Genomic DNA, 13996 nt, shown 5'->3' with positions numbered 1-13996 from the left:
ATTTCACCCCTCCTTAGGCAACCTGGTGGTCTCCCACTCCCAGGAGGTCACCATATTGATGCCAAACTTAGTGCAGACACCCTATCCACATAGCGCACTACAGCCCAGAACTCCTGGGCTCAAGCAATCCTCCCACCTCAGCCTCCGAGTAGCTGGGACTACAGGCGCGCACCACCATGCCCAGCTAATTTTTGTGTTTTTAGTAGAGATGGGGTTTCACCTTGTTGACCAGGATGGTCTCGATCTCTTGACCTCATGATCCACCTGCCTTTTACTGTAAACCACTGGTGATTGTAATAGTATAATACTTGGGAACAACAGGGTTTAAGAAGGCCATCACAGAGAAGACCTTCAATTATCAATTATAGGTTTTAAATTTACTCTGGCTTTTAAAGGAAGAGGGCACATTGCTTTCTCTTTACTACTTCTATCTCTCCCTTTCTCTCTCAATCTCTGACTTTTTGTCTCTCTCTTTCTCTGACTTCCTCTGTTCCCTCTGTCAGTCTTTCTCTCTCCTTTAATATTTTTTTTTTCTTAGAAGCTCTTCTATAGGTTTGCCTTTCTAGTTCTCTATGTTTTGTAATTTCTTGTTGATATCTGGCCAATTGTTAGTGACAAAATGAAGTTCTAACACTCCCTCCCCAAGAGGATCCTTGAGAGCTAGACCAGCATATTTTCTCATTTGTTCCTTTAATCTGTTTAAAAATTTTCTGGCCCTTTATCTTTCCCTTGCTGTATACCAAATGTTCAGATAAGATTCTGGGTTTGGGGTACGGATTTTTTAATCCCCTTTATTATTAATTCCTCAAGGTTTTGCATATTTTCTTGGTGGGCTATGTTGTTATTGTTCCACTGGGGGTCCTGGGCAGAAAATTTTTGATTTGCTGTAGGAATGTTTTGGCCAGGGTGTGGGGAGGGCGCTGTTCCCGTTCCTAAGCTCCCACAGCAGCTCTACGGATTGTGCCTCTTTCTTCCTCCCCGCACTCTTCCCCTGCCCAGGAGACGGGAAAGGGAAGTTCTGAATATCCTTTTTACATTGCTCTGTCTTGTGTTGAAGTCCTTTTAGGGAAGTGTACTCAGGCTGGTAGGGAGTGGGCTCTTGGGACAATTCCCAAGAGGCAGGGTTATAAGGAGGGGGACAACAGGGATAGCAGAAGGGTCTGGGACAGCAGCTACTTTTTCTTGGTTTTGGTCCTTTCATTATTTTTCTAATATTTTACTATTTGGCCCAGGGGATTGTTAGGGGGAATACTATTGTTGCTAGCTTTATCCTTTTTATCCCTTACCTTGGTATTTCCCATTTTTAGGGTTAGGCTCAATTTCCCTTACCGGAAATGTCTTGCCTCTTTTTTTTTTAATCCCCAGGATACCCTGACCAAGGAATACTTCACCACCTCTCTACCCCCACAGCTTTTGTTACTTTGGTCTGTCCCAACCACCAAGGAAATACTTGCAGGCTCCCAGGCATTTCCTTCCTTGGTCTGTGCACAGACTTGCATGGTCGCTATGGTATGTGAGGATCGTTTACCCCAAGTCACTGGCTGGTTTCTTTCTGCATTGCTGAGAGTCTGGGTTTATTCCTTGCACTGGGTGGGTCCTGATATCTCACTCCTGGGCCACCACAATGAGGCAGCAGGGCACACCTCCTCACTAGAGAGAACCAGAGACCACTCCTGGAGGTGAATCGGTCCCTGTAAGGGCTACCAATTGTTATACATAAATTTCTGGTGCTGCAAAAGAAATAGCACTCTAATATAAATCTTCTCAGCAAGGCAATTTACTTCTATGAAAGGGCACATCTCACAGATGGAACAATGATGAGCACACACCTGGACAAGGGAGGGGAAGGGGTTCTTATTTCTGACACAGGTAGTCCCTACTGCTGTGTTGTTCCCCTATTGACTAGGGTTGGACCGCACAGTCTAAACTAATTCTGATTGGCTATTTGTTTTGTTTTGTTTTGAGACAGTTTCACTCTCAGTACCCAGGCTGGAGTGCAATGGCGCGATCTCGGCTCACCACAACCTCCGCCTCCTGGGTTCAAGCAATTCTCCTGCCTCAGCCTCCTGAGTAGCTGGGATTACAGGCACGTGCCACCATGCCCAGCTAATTTTTTGTATTTTTAGTAGAGACAGGGTTTCACCATGTTGACCAGGATGCTCTCGATCTCTTGACCTCATGATCCACCTGCCTCAGCCTCCCAAAGTTCTGGGATTACAGGCTTGAGCCACTGCGCCCAGCCCTGATTGGCCATTTTAAAGAGAGCAGGAGTATGAGCTGGAGTGGCAGGGTGGGTAGTTTGGTGGGAAGGATGGTTACAGAACAGGTCAGAGCAGGTGACCAGGGGTGACTCAGGTCAAAGCAGATGACCAGGGGAACAGATGTGAACTACTGATTGGAACTGGCAGGAAAGCTGTTTACTGAAACTAGAGGCAAGAGGATGCAGAGAACCAGGAAGTTAAACTTTAAAATGGAGAATTAAAGAATAAGAGGGCTGAATGTACTGACATACTGATTCTTTGAAGAGAAATGGAGTTCTCTATATCTAACAATCCTTTATGATAAACCCTTGTAGCAGAGCACATCTTCCCATATATACAAGCATTGTACCTAGAGTGGATGCATTCCTCCTCTTACTTTCGGGAACATCCTACTCTGTCTATGGCATAGCTGGTTTTTGTTTGTTTGTTTTTTTGAGACAGAATCTCATCCTTGGTGTGATCTCAGCTCACTTCAACCTCCACCTCCCGGGATCAAGGAATGCTCCTGCCTCTGCCTCCCAAGTAGCTGGGATTACAGGCGTGCACCACCATGCCTGGCTAATTTTTGGTATCTTTTAGTAGAGATGGGGTTTCACCATGTTGGCCAGGCTAGTCTTGAACTCCTGACCTTGTGATCCCCCTGCCATGGCCTCCCAAAATGCTAGGATTATAGGCGTGATCCATTGTGCACAGCCAATGTAGCTGGTCTTTCACTACTTTACTTTCTTTTTTTATTATTATTATTCTTATATTTTACCAGTTCTCCTCACTACTTTACTTTCTTAATAAACTTGCTTTTACTTTGCACTGCAGACTTGTCCTGAATTCTTTCTTTTTTTTTTTCCTCCTGAATTCTTTCTTTCTTTCTTTTTTGAGACGGAGTCTTACTCTGAAGCCAGGCTGGAGTGCAGTGGCGCAATCTCGGCTCACTGCAACCTCCGCCTGGGTTCAAGCGATTCTTCCGCCTCAGCCTCCCGAGTAGCTGGGACCACAGGCACACGCCACCATGCCCAGCTAATTTTTGTATATTTAGTAGAGACAGGGTTTCACCATGGCCAAGATGGTCTCGGTCTCTTGACCTCGTGATCCACCCACCTCGGCCTCCCAAAGTGCTGGGATTACAGGTGTAAGCCACCGCCCCCGGCCTGAATTCTTTCTTATGCAAGATCCAAGAAACCTCTCTTGGGGTCTGAATCAGGACCCTGTCCTGTAACATATTTTTGGTGATCACGAAAGGACAACAGGCATTTTTGGGTGAAGCAGCACGTCTTTCTGCCAGATCTGAAGGTATAGATGCGTCAGTTATTTCTCTCTAGTCCACCTGAAAGCTCTATTGAGAACCCTCATCCCCTCCTTCTTGCCCATCTAGTCCCACTCTATATCCACCATTCCCTGCGGAACTTAGCCCAGCAAGTACCACTCATAGTGGAGCCTCCTATCAACCTCCAAACGGAAACCTTTGTCCACTGAGAGAGGTGGCAAACAGGGAAGAAGGCACTGTGAGAGTACATGTCCTCTTTTCTATGTCTGATGTGGCTCAATGTAAAGAGAAGTTTGGTTTTTTTCTCTGAAGATGCAGGAAAATTCATAGATGAGTCTGAGAAATTAACCCCAACCTATAGTTTAACTTGGCAGGATCTGCATGTTTTGTTGTTCCTGTACTGTACAGTGGAAGAGAAACAATGTATTTCTGGGGACAGCTGCCCATGCAGATGAGGCATTGGCTCTTAATCTGAACCATAATATATATCAGGGAGGAGTTATAGCAGTTCCAGATCAAGAGCCAGAGTGGTACTTTCAAAGGGGCAGTGAGGACTTGGGGAGGAGAGGTCATATGGTCACTTGTTTGTTGGAAGGGATGAAGAAATGTATGAAAAAGCCTGTTAACTCTGAAAAGGTTAAGGAAGTTTCTCAGGGTAAAGATGAGAATCCAGCTTTGTTTCAAGGGCATTTTGTTGAGGCAATCAGGAAATACACTCATGTCAACAAAGAATAAAATTAGGTGCGGAGGCTGGGCACGGTGGCTCATGCTTAAGCCCAGGAGTTCAAGACCAGCCTGGGCAACATACTGAGACTCCATGTCTTATTAAAAAATAAAGTTAGCCAGGTGCAATGGCTCACGCCTGTAATCTCAGCACTTTGGGAGGCTGAGGCAGGCAGATCATCTGAGGTCGGGAGTTCGAGACAGCCTGACCACCGTTAGCCAGGCTTGGTGGTGCAGGCCTGTAATCCCAGCTACTCTGGAGGCTGAGGCAGGAGAATTTCTTGAACCTGGGAGGGGGAGGTTGCTGTGAGCTGGGATCAAGCCATTGCTCTCCAGCCTAGGCAACAAGTGTGAAACTCTGTCTCAAAAAAAAAAAAATTAGACAGGTGCAGTGGTACATGCTTGTAATGCTAGCTACTTGAGAGTCTCAGGTGGGTAGACCCATTGAGTCCATGAGTTTGAGGTTTTCATGAGCCATGACTGCACCATTGCACTCCAGCCTCTGACAGAGCAAGACCCTGTCTTTTAAACAAAAACAAAAAAACTGCAAAGGCTGGGCCCTATCTCCAAGGTTTCTCCCTACGGTTGAGGTGGAGCTTGGGAATCTTCATTCCTAACAAGGTCCAGTTGATGCTGATATAGCTGATCCAGGAATCCTACTCTGAGACTAACTGTTATAAAGTAAAGCAAAACCTGCTTACCGTGTCAGGAGCATTGGTTCCCTCAAGAGGGTGGGAGGCTGCGTGAGTGGTAAAGCAGCACAGAGGGGGCTTCTGGAGTGCTGCCAGCATTCTTGGTTAACTCAGGTAGTGGTCACAGAGATACTCACATTACAGTAACATATTAAATTGAACACTAACGTTTTATTATTCACAATAAAAAGGTTCTATTTTTTTTGTTAATCAATGAGAGCTTGTAATGTTGCTCACGTTGGCCTTGAACTCATGGCCTCACCTCCTCAAGTGCCAGGACATCTGGCCGGAGCCACTGCGGCCCCCGTTTATTTTATTTTAATTAATTTATTTTTTTCTGTGTTTCTGGTTTCTGAGGCGGGTGGATCATGAGGTCAAGATATCGAGAGCATCCTGGTCAACATGGTGAAACCCCGTCTCTACTAAAAATACAAAAAATTAGCTGGACACGGTGGCGCATGCCTGTAATCCCAGCTACTCAGGAGGCTGAGGCAAGAGAATTGCCTGAACCCAGGAGGCAGAGGTTGCGATGAGCCGAGATCGCGCCATTGCACTCCAGCCTGGGTAACTGGAGCGAAACTCCGTCTCAAAAAAAAAAAAAAAAAAAAGAACAAAGTGGGCCGGGCACAGTGGCTCACACCTGTAATTCTAGCACTTTGGGAGGCCAAGGTGGGTGGATCACCTGAGGTCAGGAGTTCAAGACCAGCCTGGCCATCATGGTGAAACCCCATCTTTAAAAAAAAAAAAAAGTGGTACATGATGTGGGGATTCAAATCAAAAGCATCACTGAACTTTACCTTCCCTCCAACCAGTTGCCCCCAAACCCCCTGTCCCCACCCTTTGTGTGTCCAATTCCTCCTTAGTGAATGAAGAACTTAAGCCCAAAGCTCTGGCACAAACTCCAGGTTCTCCTGCCCTAGCTTCTTCCCTTCCCCTGTCCCCCATTCCCATTCCTAAAAGAACAGGCACCTCAGTTCCAATGCATGGCAGGGCTGAGTGGTGACAGAGACAGGGGGAAAGGCCTCCCCTCTAAGCCTAGGGAAGTGAGGGCTCCCATAGCCTGGGGTACCAAAATGGGGCCCTGGGGCCAGAGGAAAGTACACTGGGCCCCTGAGAAGGGAGACCCAGCGGCCTGAAAATCCTGTCATTGTGCATAGTCACTGCTTTATCGCTTACCCTTCTGGCACCAGTTACAGAACCACACTGGGGCCACATCCTCTCCAGCCCAAGCTGGAGATCTGCTGCAGTATGAATTTGTGGGCACACTGGCTAATGTGGCTGATCTGCTGGGCAATGTGGCTAATCTGCTGCAGCATGGTTTCAGGCGCTGCAGGAACAAGTTCTCCAGGTTGCCTCTCACTCGGTTCTCAGTACTGGCTCACCATCTCTTTCAGGCCTGCATGAGGGTCTCTGTTTTGCATATCTACTGAAGATCTTTGTTGTTGTCAGCTTCTTCCACACACTTCTGCAGCAAGGGTGGCAGCTTACACATGTTCTTGAAACTGAGCTGCAGAGCCTCAAAGCAGCAGATGGTCACTTGGCTGAACACCTTTCCAAATAGAACCCCCAGAGGCTGGGCATGGTGGCTCGCTCCTGTAATCTTAGCACTTTGAAAGGCCAAGGTGGGCAGATCACCTGAGGTCAGGAGTTCAAGACCAGCCTGGCCTGTAACATGGCATGGTGGCACGTGCCTGTAATCCCAGTTACTTGGGAGGCTGAAGCATGAGAATCGCTTGAACCTGGGAGGCAGAGGTTGCGGTGAGCCAAGATCACGCTACTGCGCTACAGCCTGGGTGACAGAGCAAGACCCTGTCTCAAAAAGTAATTTTAAAAATTAAAAAAAATAAGAACCCCCAGGGTGAGCCCCACCTGAACCTGGATATAGCCCAGGGTGATCCTCTTCTGCTTCAGGAGCTTGGCAAATTACAGAGCTTTGGTGTCCTGGGACTCCTCAAGGTTTTGCTCCTGCTTCTCCTTCTCTAGCTTCATGGCTCCAGTGCAGGCAATGTAAGGCTCTGGGGAGGCCCCTCAGGGTTGCTTTCCACCCTGCCTCCTGCCTTGCCCTTAGGCTGAAAGGTCTGCAAGCTGCCTTAGGGCACTAGTCCCACTCCAACTGAAGCCACAGTACACCCTCACTCACAGAACTCATACGGTGGGGGGCACGGGAGAATCCCCCACACCTCAGAGCCTGGCCCAACCCCAGCCCAACTCTTGGCCCTCCAGGAGGGCCTTGGAAGCTTAGCCAGGTCCATCCAGCTCCAGCCCCCATGGCCCATTACCTCCACCACTTGGAAGAGGCAAGAAGGTGAAATCCAAAGCCAGAGGTCCCACCATGAGGCTCCCCAAGCCAGGGTCCCAGTGAAATGAGGCAAAAAGTTTTTAAATTGAAAAAAAAAAAAAAAAAAAAAAACTTGTTTTAGAAATGGGGTCTTGCTGTGTTGCCCAGGCTGAAGTGCAGTGACTATTCATAGGCATGATCCTGGCTCATTACAGCCTGGAACTCCTGGGCTCAAGTGAACCTCCTGCCTCAGGCTTCCAAGTAGCTGGGACTACAGGCATGAGCCCCTGTGACCTACTATGCTTTTGAAATTTTCAAGAGTGATAATTTGACACACCATGCCCCATATAAGACTCAGATGTGCCTGCCCTTACACTACTTATTACTTGAGACAGATTAACCCTTGTCTGCTTAAGCCACTATAGAAGGCTATAATGTTATTTGCAGCCAATCACAGTCATAATTATATGTGATAAATATTGGAGCTTGTTGCACAACAGTACTACTTTTTTGGAGGGGGATTGCATAGAATTCCTGTTACACAATGTGTTTTGTTTTGTTTTGTTTAAGATGTGTATCACTCTGTTGCCCAGGTTGGAGTGCAGTAATGCGATCTCCACTCACTGCAACCTCCGCCTCTGCAGCTCAAGTGATCCTCCTGTCTCAGCCTCCTGAGTAGCTGGGACTACAGGTGCATGCATGCCACCATGCCCAGCTAATTTTTGTATTTTTTGTAGACACAGAGTTACACCATGTTGCTCATGCTTGACATATCACTTTTCAAAAATCAAGCCAGTCCGCTATTTAGGAACATTAGTTTGCTCCCATGCTTTTGCTTTTCAAACAACTCTGTACATTTGTCTGTGCACATGGGGGAATAAACACGTAAGGTAGTTTCCTTGGCCCTGAAGTGCTTAATCAAAGGATTGGTACAAAGGATTAATGTTAGGTTAACAGATACTGCTGGCTTGCCTTCTCTGAAGTTGTAAAAATGTATACTCTCACTTGTAGGTATCACAGCCGGCGTTCCCCAGCCTTGCAAACACTGTGTCCCATCATGAGCCATTCTGAATGGTAGTCCAGGACACCAAATCTCTCTTTCCTCCTAACAACCTGGCTAGGCAGCCAGGACAAGGAGTCTTATTTATTGCACTCTGGTGTTTTTTTTTTGTTTTTGTTGTTTTTGAGACGGAGTTTCGCTGTTGTTATCCAGACTGGAGTGCAATGGCACGATCTCGGCTCACCGCATCCTCCGCCTCCAGGGTTCAAGCAATTCTCCTGCCTCAGCCTCCTGAATAGCTGGGACTATAGATGCGCACCACCATGCCCAGCTAATTTTTGTATTTTTAGTAGAGATGGGGTTTCACCTTGTTGACCAGGATGGTCTCAATCTCTTGACCTCCTGATCCACCCACCTCGGCCTCCCAAAGTGCTGGGATTATAGGCGTGAGCCACCGTGCCCGGCCTGCACTCTGGTTTTATAGGTAAGTAAACAGATTCGCAAGGATAAGGAACCTAGTTTTCCCAATCTCAGTATGAGTTTCTGGGATTACATTAATACCCTTGAGTAGATATGACCCTGTAATGTCATAGCAGTAGTAGCAGTATTTAGTAGTAGCAGCAGTGTAGTACTATCATGCCCATTCCCCATTCCTCAAGCTAGAAGCCATTCTTTTCTTCACTTCTGGTAGAAATGGGGAAAAAAGCTTTCTTTGTTTTTTTGTTTGTTTGTACTCCAACGCCCAGGTTGGAGTACAGTGTCGGGATCTCAGCTCACTGCAACCTCCACCTCCTGGGTTCAAGCAACTTTCCTGCCCCAGCCTCCAAAGAAGCTGGGATTACAAGCACGCCACCATGCCCGGTTAATTTTTGTTTTGTTTTGTTTTATAAGATGGAGTCTGGTTCTGTCACCCAGGCTGTAGTGCAATGGCACAATCTCGGCTCACTGCAACCTCCACCTCCCAACTTCAACCTATTCTCCTGCATCAGCCTCCTAAGTAACTGGGATTACAAGTGTGCGCCGCTAAGCACAGCTAATATTTTTTTTTTTTTTAGTAGAGATGGGGTTTCACCATGTTGGCCAGGCTGGTCTCGAACTCCTGACCTCAATTGATTTACCCATTATGCTCTCCCAAATGCTGGGATTACAGGTGTGAGACACTGCACCTGGTCAAAATATTTGTTTCTATCCTTTCTAGTCCATTCCCTCTCATATTTTCTGAGGCCCAATCTTTCTCTTCTTCCAACCCTCTTCTCTTTGTTTTCTTACTATGCCTGCCTTTGCCAAGTCCCACTGTAGATCAGAAGGAGGCTGCAAGAACGGATGAGTGGTCCATTTCTTTGCAACCTCTAGAGGCCAGAATATACCTTGGGCAGGGCCTTCCACTCCACACCACCTGGGAATTGCTATTAGCTATTCTGTGACCTTGGCCAAGTTACTTCTGCTTTCTTCACTGTCCTCATTTGTCAAATGGGAATGTTAGTACTAATCACCTCACAGAGTTGTAGTGAGAGTAAAGACTGCAGCCCTGTGTGGTGGCTCATGCCTGTAATTCCAGCATTTTGGGAGGCTGAGGTGGGTAGATCACCTGAAGTCCGGAGTTCGAAACCAGCCTGACCAACATGGAGAAACCCCATCTCTATGAAAAATACAAAATTAGCCGGGCGGGCATGGTGGCGCATGCCTGTAATCCCAGCTACTCAGGAGGCTGAGGTAGGAGAATCCCTTGAACCCGGGAGATGGAGGTTGTGGTGAGCCAAAATTGCGCCACTGCACTCCAGCCTGGGCAACGAGAGTGAAGCTCTGTCTCAAAAAATAAAAATAAAAAGACTGCAGGCCGTGCAGTGGTTCACGCCTGTAATCCCTGCAATAAGGGAGGCAGAGCGGCAAGGAGTTCGAGACCAGCCTAGTTAATACAGTGAGAACCCCATCTACATACAAGCCGGCGTGACTGTTGCTACCATATTATTACCATTAAAAGAGGACACTATTACCTGAATACTCGTTTTGATCCTTCCAACCATCCCTTGGAGTAGACACTCTTGTCTCATTTCACAAAAGACGAGGAACCTCTAATCCCATCCCTACCAGCGTTTGGCAGAGGGAGCAAGTGAGAGGCTCAACGGTGAGCCTCAGTTGCTCCCCTGTACACGGTATCAATGGCACTGTAACAAAGAAGAACCCGTGAAACCACAGGAGGCCTTTTTTTTGAGACAGAGTCTCACTCTGTCACCCTGTCACCCAGGCTGGAGAGCAGTGGTGTTATCTCACCTCACAGCAACCTCTGGGTAGGCCCTTTTTTTTTTTTTTTTTTTTTTTTGAGACGGTCACCCAGGCTGATAGTGCAGTGGTGCAATCTCAGCTCAAGGCAAACTCCGCCTCCCGTGTGCAAGCAATTCTCCTGCCTCAGCCTCCCAAGTAGCTGGGATTACAGATACAAACCACCATAGCCAGCTAATTTTTGTATTTTTAGTAGAGATGGGGTTTCACCATGTTTGGCCAGGCTGGTCTCCAACTCCTGCCCACCTTGGCCTAAAGTGCCGAATTACAGGCATAAGCCAGCAAGCCCAGCTGGCCCTTCTTTTTTTTTGAGACAGAGCCTCATTCTGTCGCCCAAGCTAGAGTGCAGTGGCATGATCTTGGCTTACTGCCACCTCCAACTCCCGGGTTCAAACCATTCTCCTGCCTCAGCCTCCGGAATAGCTGAGACTACAGGTATTTGTCACCACGCCCAGCTAATTTTTGTATTTTTAGTAGATAGGGTTTCACCACATTAGCCAGGCTGGTCTCGAACTCTCGTGATCCGCCCGCCTCGGCCTCCCAAAGTGCAAAGTGCTGGGATTATAGACTGGCCTTTTTTTTTTTTTTTTTTTTGAGAGGCAGTTCCGCTGTTGTTACCCAGACTGGAGTGCAATGGCACAATCTCGGCTCACTGCAAACTCCGCCTTCTGGGTTCAAGCAATTCTCCTACCTCAGCCTCCCGAGTAGCTGGGACTACAGGCACGCACCACCATGCCCAGCTAATTTTTGCTTTAGTAGAGACGGGGTTTCACCTTGTTGACCAGGATGGTCTCCATCTCTTGACCTTGTGACCTTGTGATCCACCCGCCTCGGACTCCCAAAGTGCTGGGATTATAGGCGTGAGCCACCGCGCCCAGCCCGCCCTTCTTAAATGCAGGACTCCTTCCACAATTTTCCAGCTCCTACCTCAGCGGCCACGCCCAACCACGCCCCGCGCCAGGCCACGCCCCCACATCGCTCATGGCGCATGCTCAGATCTAGTCCTAGGAAGCGAGCCTCACCTCGCCCCGGCTCTGCACTCACAGCCGCGGAGCGGTCCCGGAAGCAGAATCCCAGATAGATCAAAGCCAGCGCCGCTGCTCCGGCACGGCCACCAGAGGGCGCCCAGTCGCCGTGTTGGCTTGTGCCTTCCTCATTACGTCAGCATGCCGGCTCCGCAATGGAAGAGTTTGCCGTACAAGACGACAGGATGACTGCTTCCCCTGTGGCTTCACCAAACGCAGAGAGGCTTCCTGTTCCTGGGAGACGCAGTGGTCTGACGCAGTGATTGTAGCGAAGGTTTCTCGTCTAAGATGGCCGCCGCGGAGTTGCCTGGCTGGGGCGGCGGCCGCAGCAAAAGATGGCGGCCCGCCGGGAGGCGCCCACACACGGAGCTGCGAGAGGCAGCGGCCCGAGGGTCCCCGCCCCTTGCTGGCTCTGTCTCCGCGTGCGGGGTTGCGACACACCTTTGTGTGCGGGTAGAGATGAGGGCCGCCTCGGGGCCAAGTGTGCATCTTCACGACAAACCACTGGAGCGCGATGAGGCGACGTTACCTCCTAACACTTCGGGAGGTGGGAGCTCGGGGATTCCTAGAGACCTCAACGCGACCTACTCAGACTTCCTTTTTCGCGTCCTGAGCCGTAAAACCAGGAACTGGTGAAATAAATTAGAGGCCATCTTTCAGGGTAATTATGCTGCTACCGTTTAAAAAAAGAGCAAAGCGGCAGTTTATGTACTGATGTGGAACCAGCTCTGAGATAAATTAAGTGAAGCAAAGCGCAGGAAAATGTGTAGATAAGCCTTAGAAGACCCACATAAATGAAGCTGTGAATGTGTAGGCATAGAATAGCGGTAATGGTAATAGCGATCACCTAGGAAGGGAATGGAGGGATGGAGATACCGGGAATGGGGATGGGAGGAGACAGTTTTCATCTAAGAACGTTGGGTCTTCTGAGCTTTGTACCATGGACAGGTGCTAATTTTAAATTTTTTGTAAACATCTAAATTAAGACTTAAAGACAAGTTCTTTTATAAGGGTATCCTAAGGGCAAATTATCACATAGAAAAAAAGTTTTTTCCACTGGAACCAAGACATATGATACACATTTATGAAACTCAATTAGCAAAGATAAAAATTTCAAGGTCAATACTCTTCTACTTACTGCAAAGAATGCCAATCCCTGTGACAGCCTGAGCCCTCTTGAAAGCTAGTTTTTGTTGGGGTGGTGTCAGGAAGTTTGACCTGGAAACAGGAGGTACTTAACCTAATTATTTGTAGAACGAATGAATGCCTTTTTACTACAAACACACATATTCTCTCACAGTGGCTTCTTCTGATTTTGGTTTATCTTAGGTTTTTCGGGATAATATTGAAAACTGGCTGGCAGGGCGCCGTGGCTCACGCCTCTAATGCCAGAACTTTTGGAAGCCAAGGCAGGTGGATCACCTGAGGTTGGGAGTTCGACACCAGCCTGACTAACATGGAGAAACCCCGTCTATACAAAATTAGCCAGCCATGGCAGCGCGTGCTTGTAATCTCAGCTACTCGGGAGGCTGAGGCAGGAGAATCGCTTGAACTCGGGAGGCGGAGGTTGCAGTGCGCCAAGATCAAACCATTGCACTCTAGCCTAGGCAACAAGAGCGAAACTCCATCTCAATAAAAAAAGAAAACAGTGGCAACATTGAGAGTTTGAGCCAAGTTCTGCCTTAGAATCATCCAGAAAGGGGTTTCCAATGCCTGGAAGATAAGCAGTAGCAGTTTCAGAATTGGCATTGATTTTGGAAGTCACCTATTTGAATTTGAAAGAAGTGTTGGCCAGGCGTGGTGGCTCACACCTGTAATCCAAGTACTTTGGAGGCCAAGGCGGGAGGATCACCTGAGGTTGGGAGTTCATGACTAGCCTGACCAACATGGTGAAACCCCGTCTTAAAAAATATATATATATAATAAAAAAAAGAAAGAAGTGTTAGTCCTCCATCCTAAAGCAACGACCATACTGAGTCTTTACTAGTGTGCCAGGCACCGGACAAGAGGGCATTCTTTTTTTTTTTTTTTTTTTTTTTCTGAGACAGAGTTTTACTCTTGTTGCCCAGGCTGGAGTGCAGCGGCACGATCTCAGCACACCACAACCTACCCCTTCCGGGTTCGAGCGATTTTCCTGCCTCAGCCTCCTGAGTAGCTGGGATTACAGGCCATGCCATCATGCCCAGCTAATTTTTTTTTTTTTGAAACAGAGTTGCTCTGTCGCCCATACTGGAGTGCAGTGTGACAATCTCGGCTCACTTCAACCTCTGCCTCCCAGGTTCAAGCGATTCTTCTGCCTTAGCCTTCCAAGTAGCCAGGACTAGGGGCGCGTGCTACCACACCCGGCTAGTGTGTGTGTGTGTGTTTGAGACTTGAGTCTCACTGTGTCGCCCAGCCTGGAGTGCAGTGGCACGATCTTGACTCACTGCAACCTCCACCTCTCCGGTTCAAGTGATTCTCCTGCCTCAGCCTCCTG

The 13996-nt window shown here is 48.1% G+C and overlaps 1 pseudogene; it reads right to left on the bottom strand.

The window, feature by feature from the left end:
- Window positions 1–6197: 6197 nt before the first annotated feature.
- LOC103788346 (POU domain, class 5, transcription factor 1-like) lies at window positions 6198–7329 on the bottom strand (annotated as a pseudogene).
- Between the last annotated feature and the right edge of the window lie 6667 nt (window positions 7330–13996).

Source organism: Callithrix jacchus, chromosome 15, assembly GCF_049354715.1.
Source record: "Callithrix jacchus isolate 240 chromosome 15, calJac240_pri, whole genome shotgun sequence".
In the NCBI taxonomy this organism is placed as follows: Eukaryota; Metazoa; Chordata; class Mammalia; order Primates; family Cebidae; genus Callithrix; species Callithrix jacchus.
This window is presented reverse-complemented; position numbering and strand designations above follow the sequence as displayed.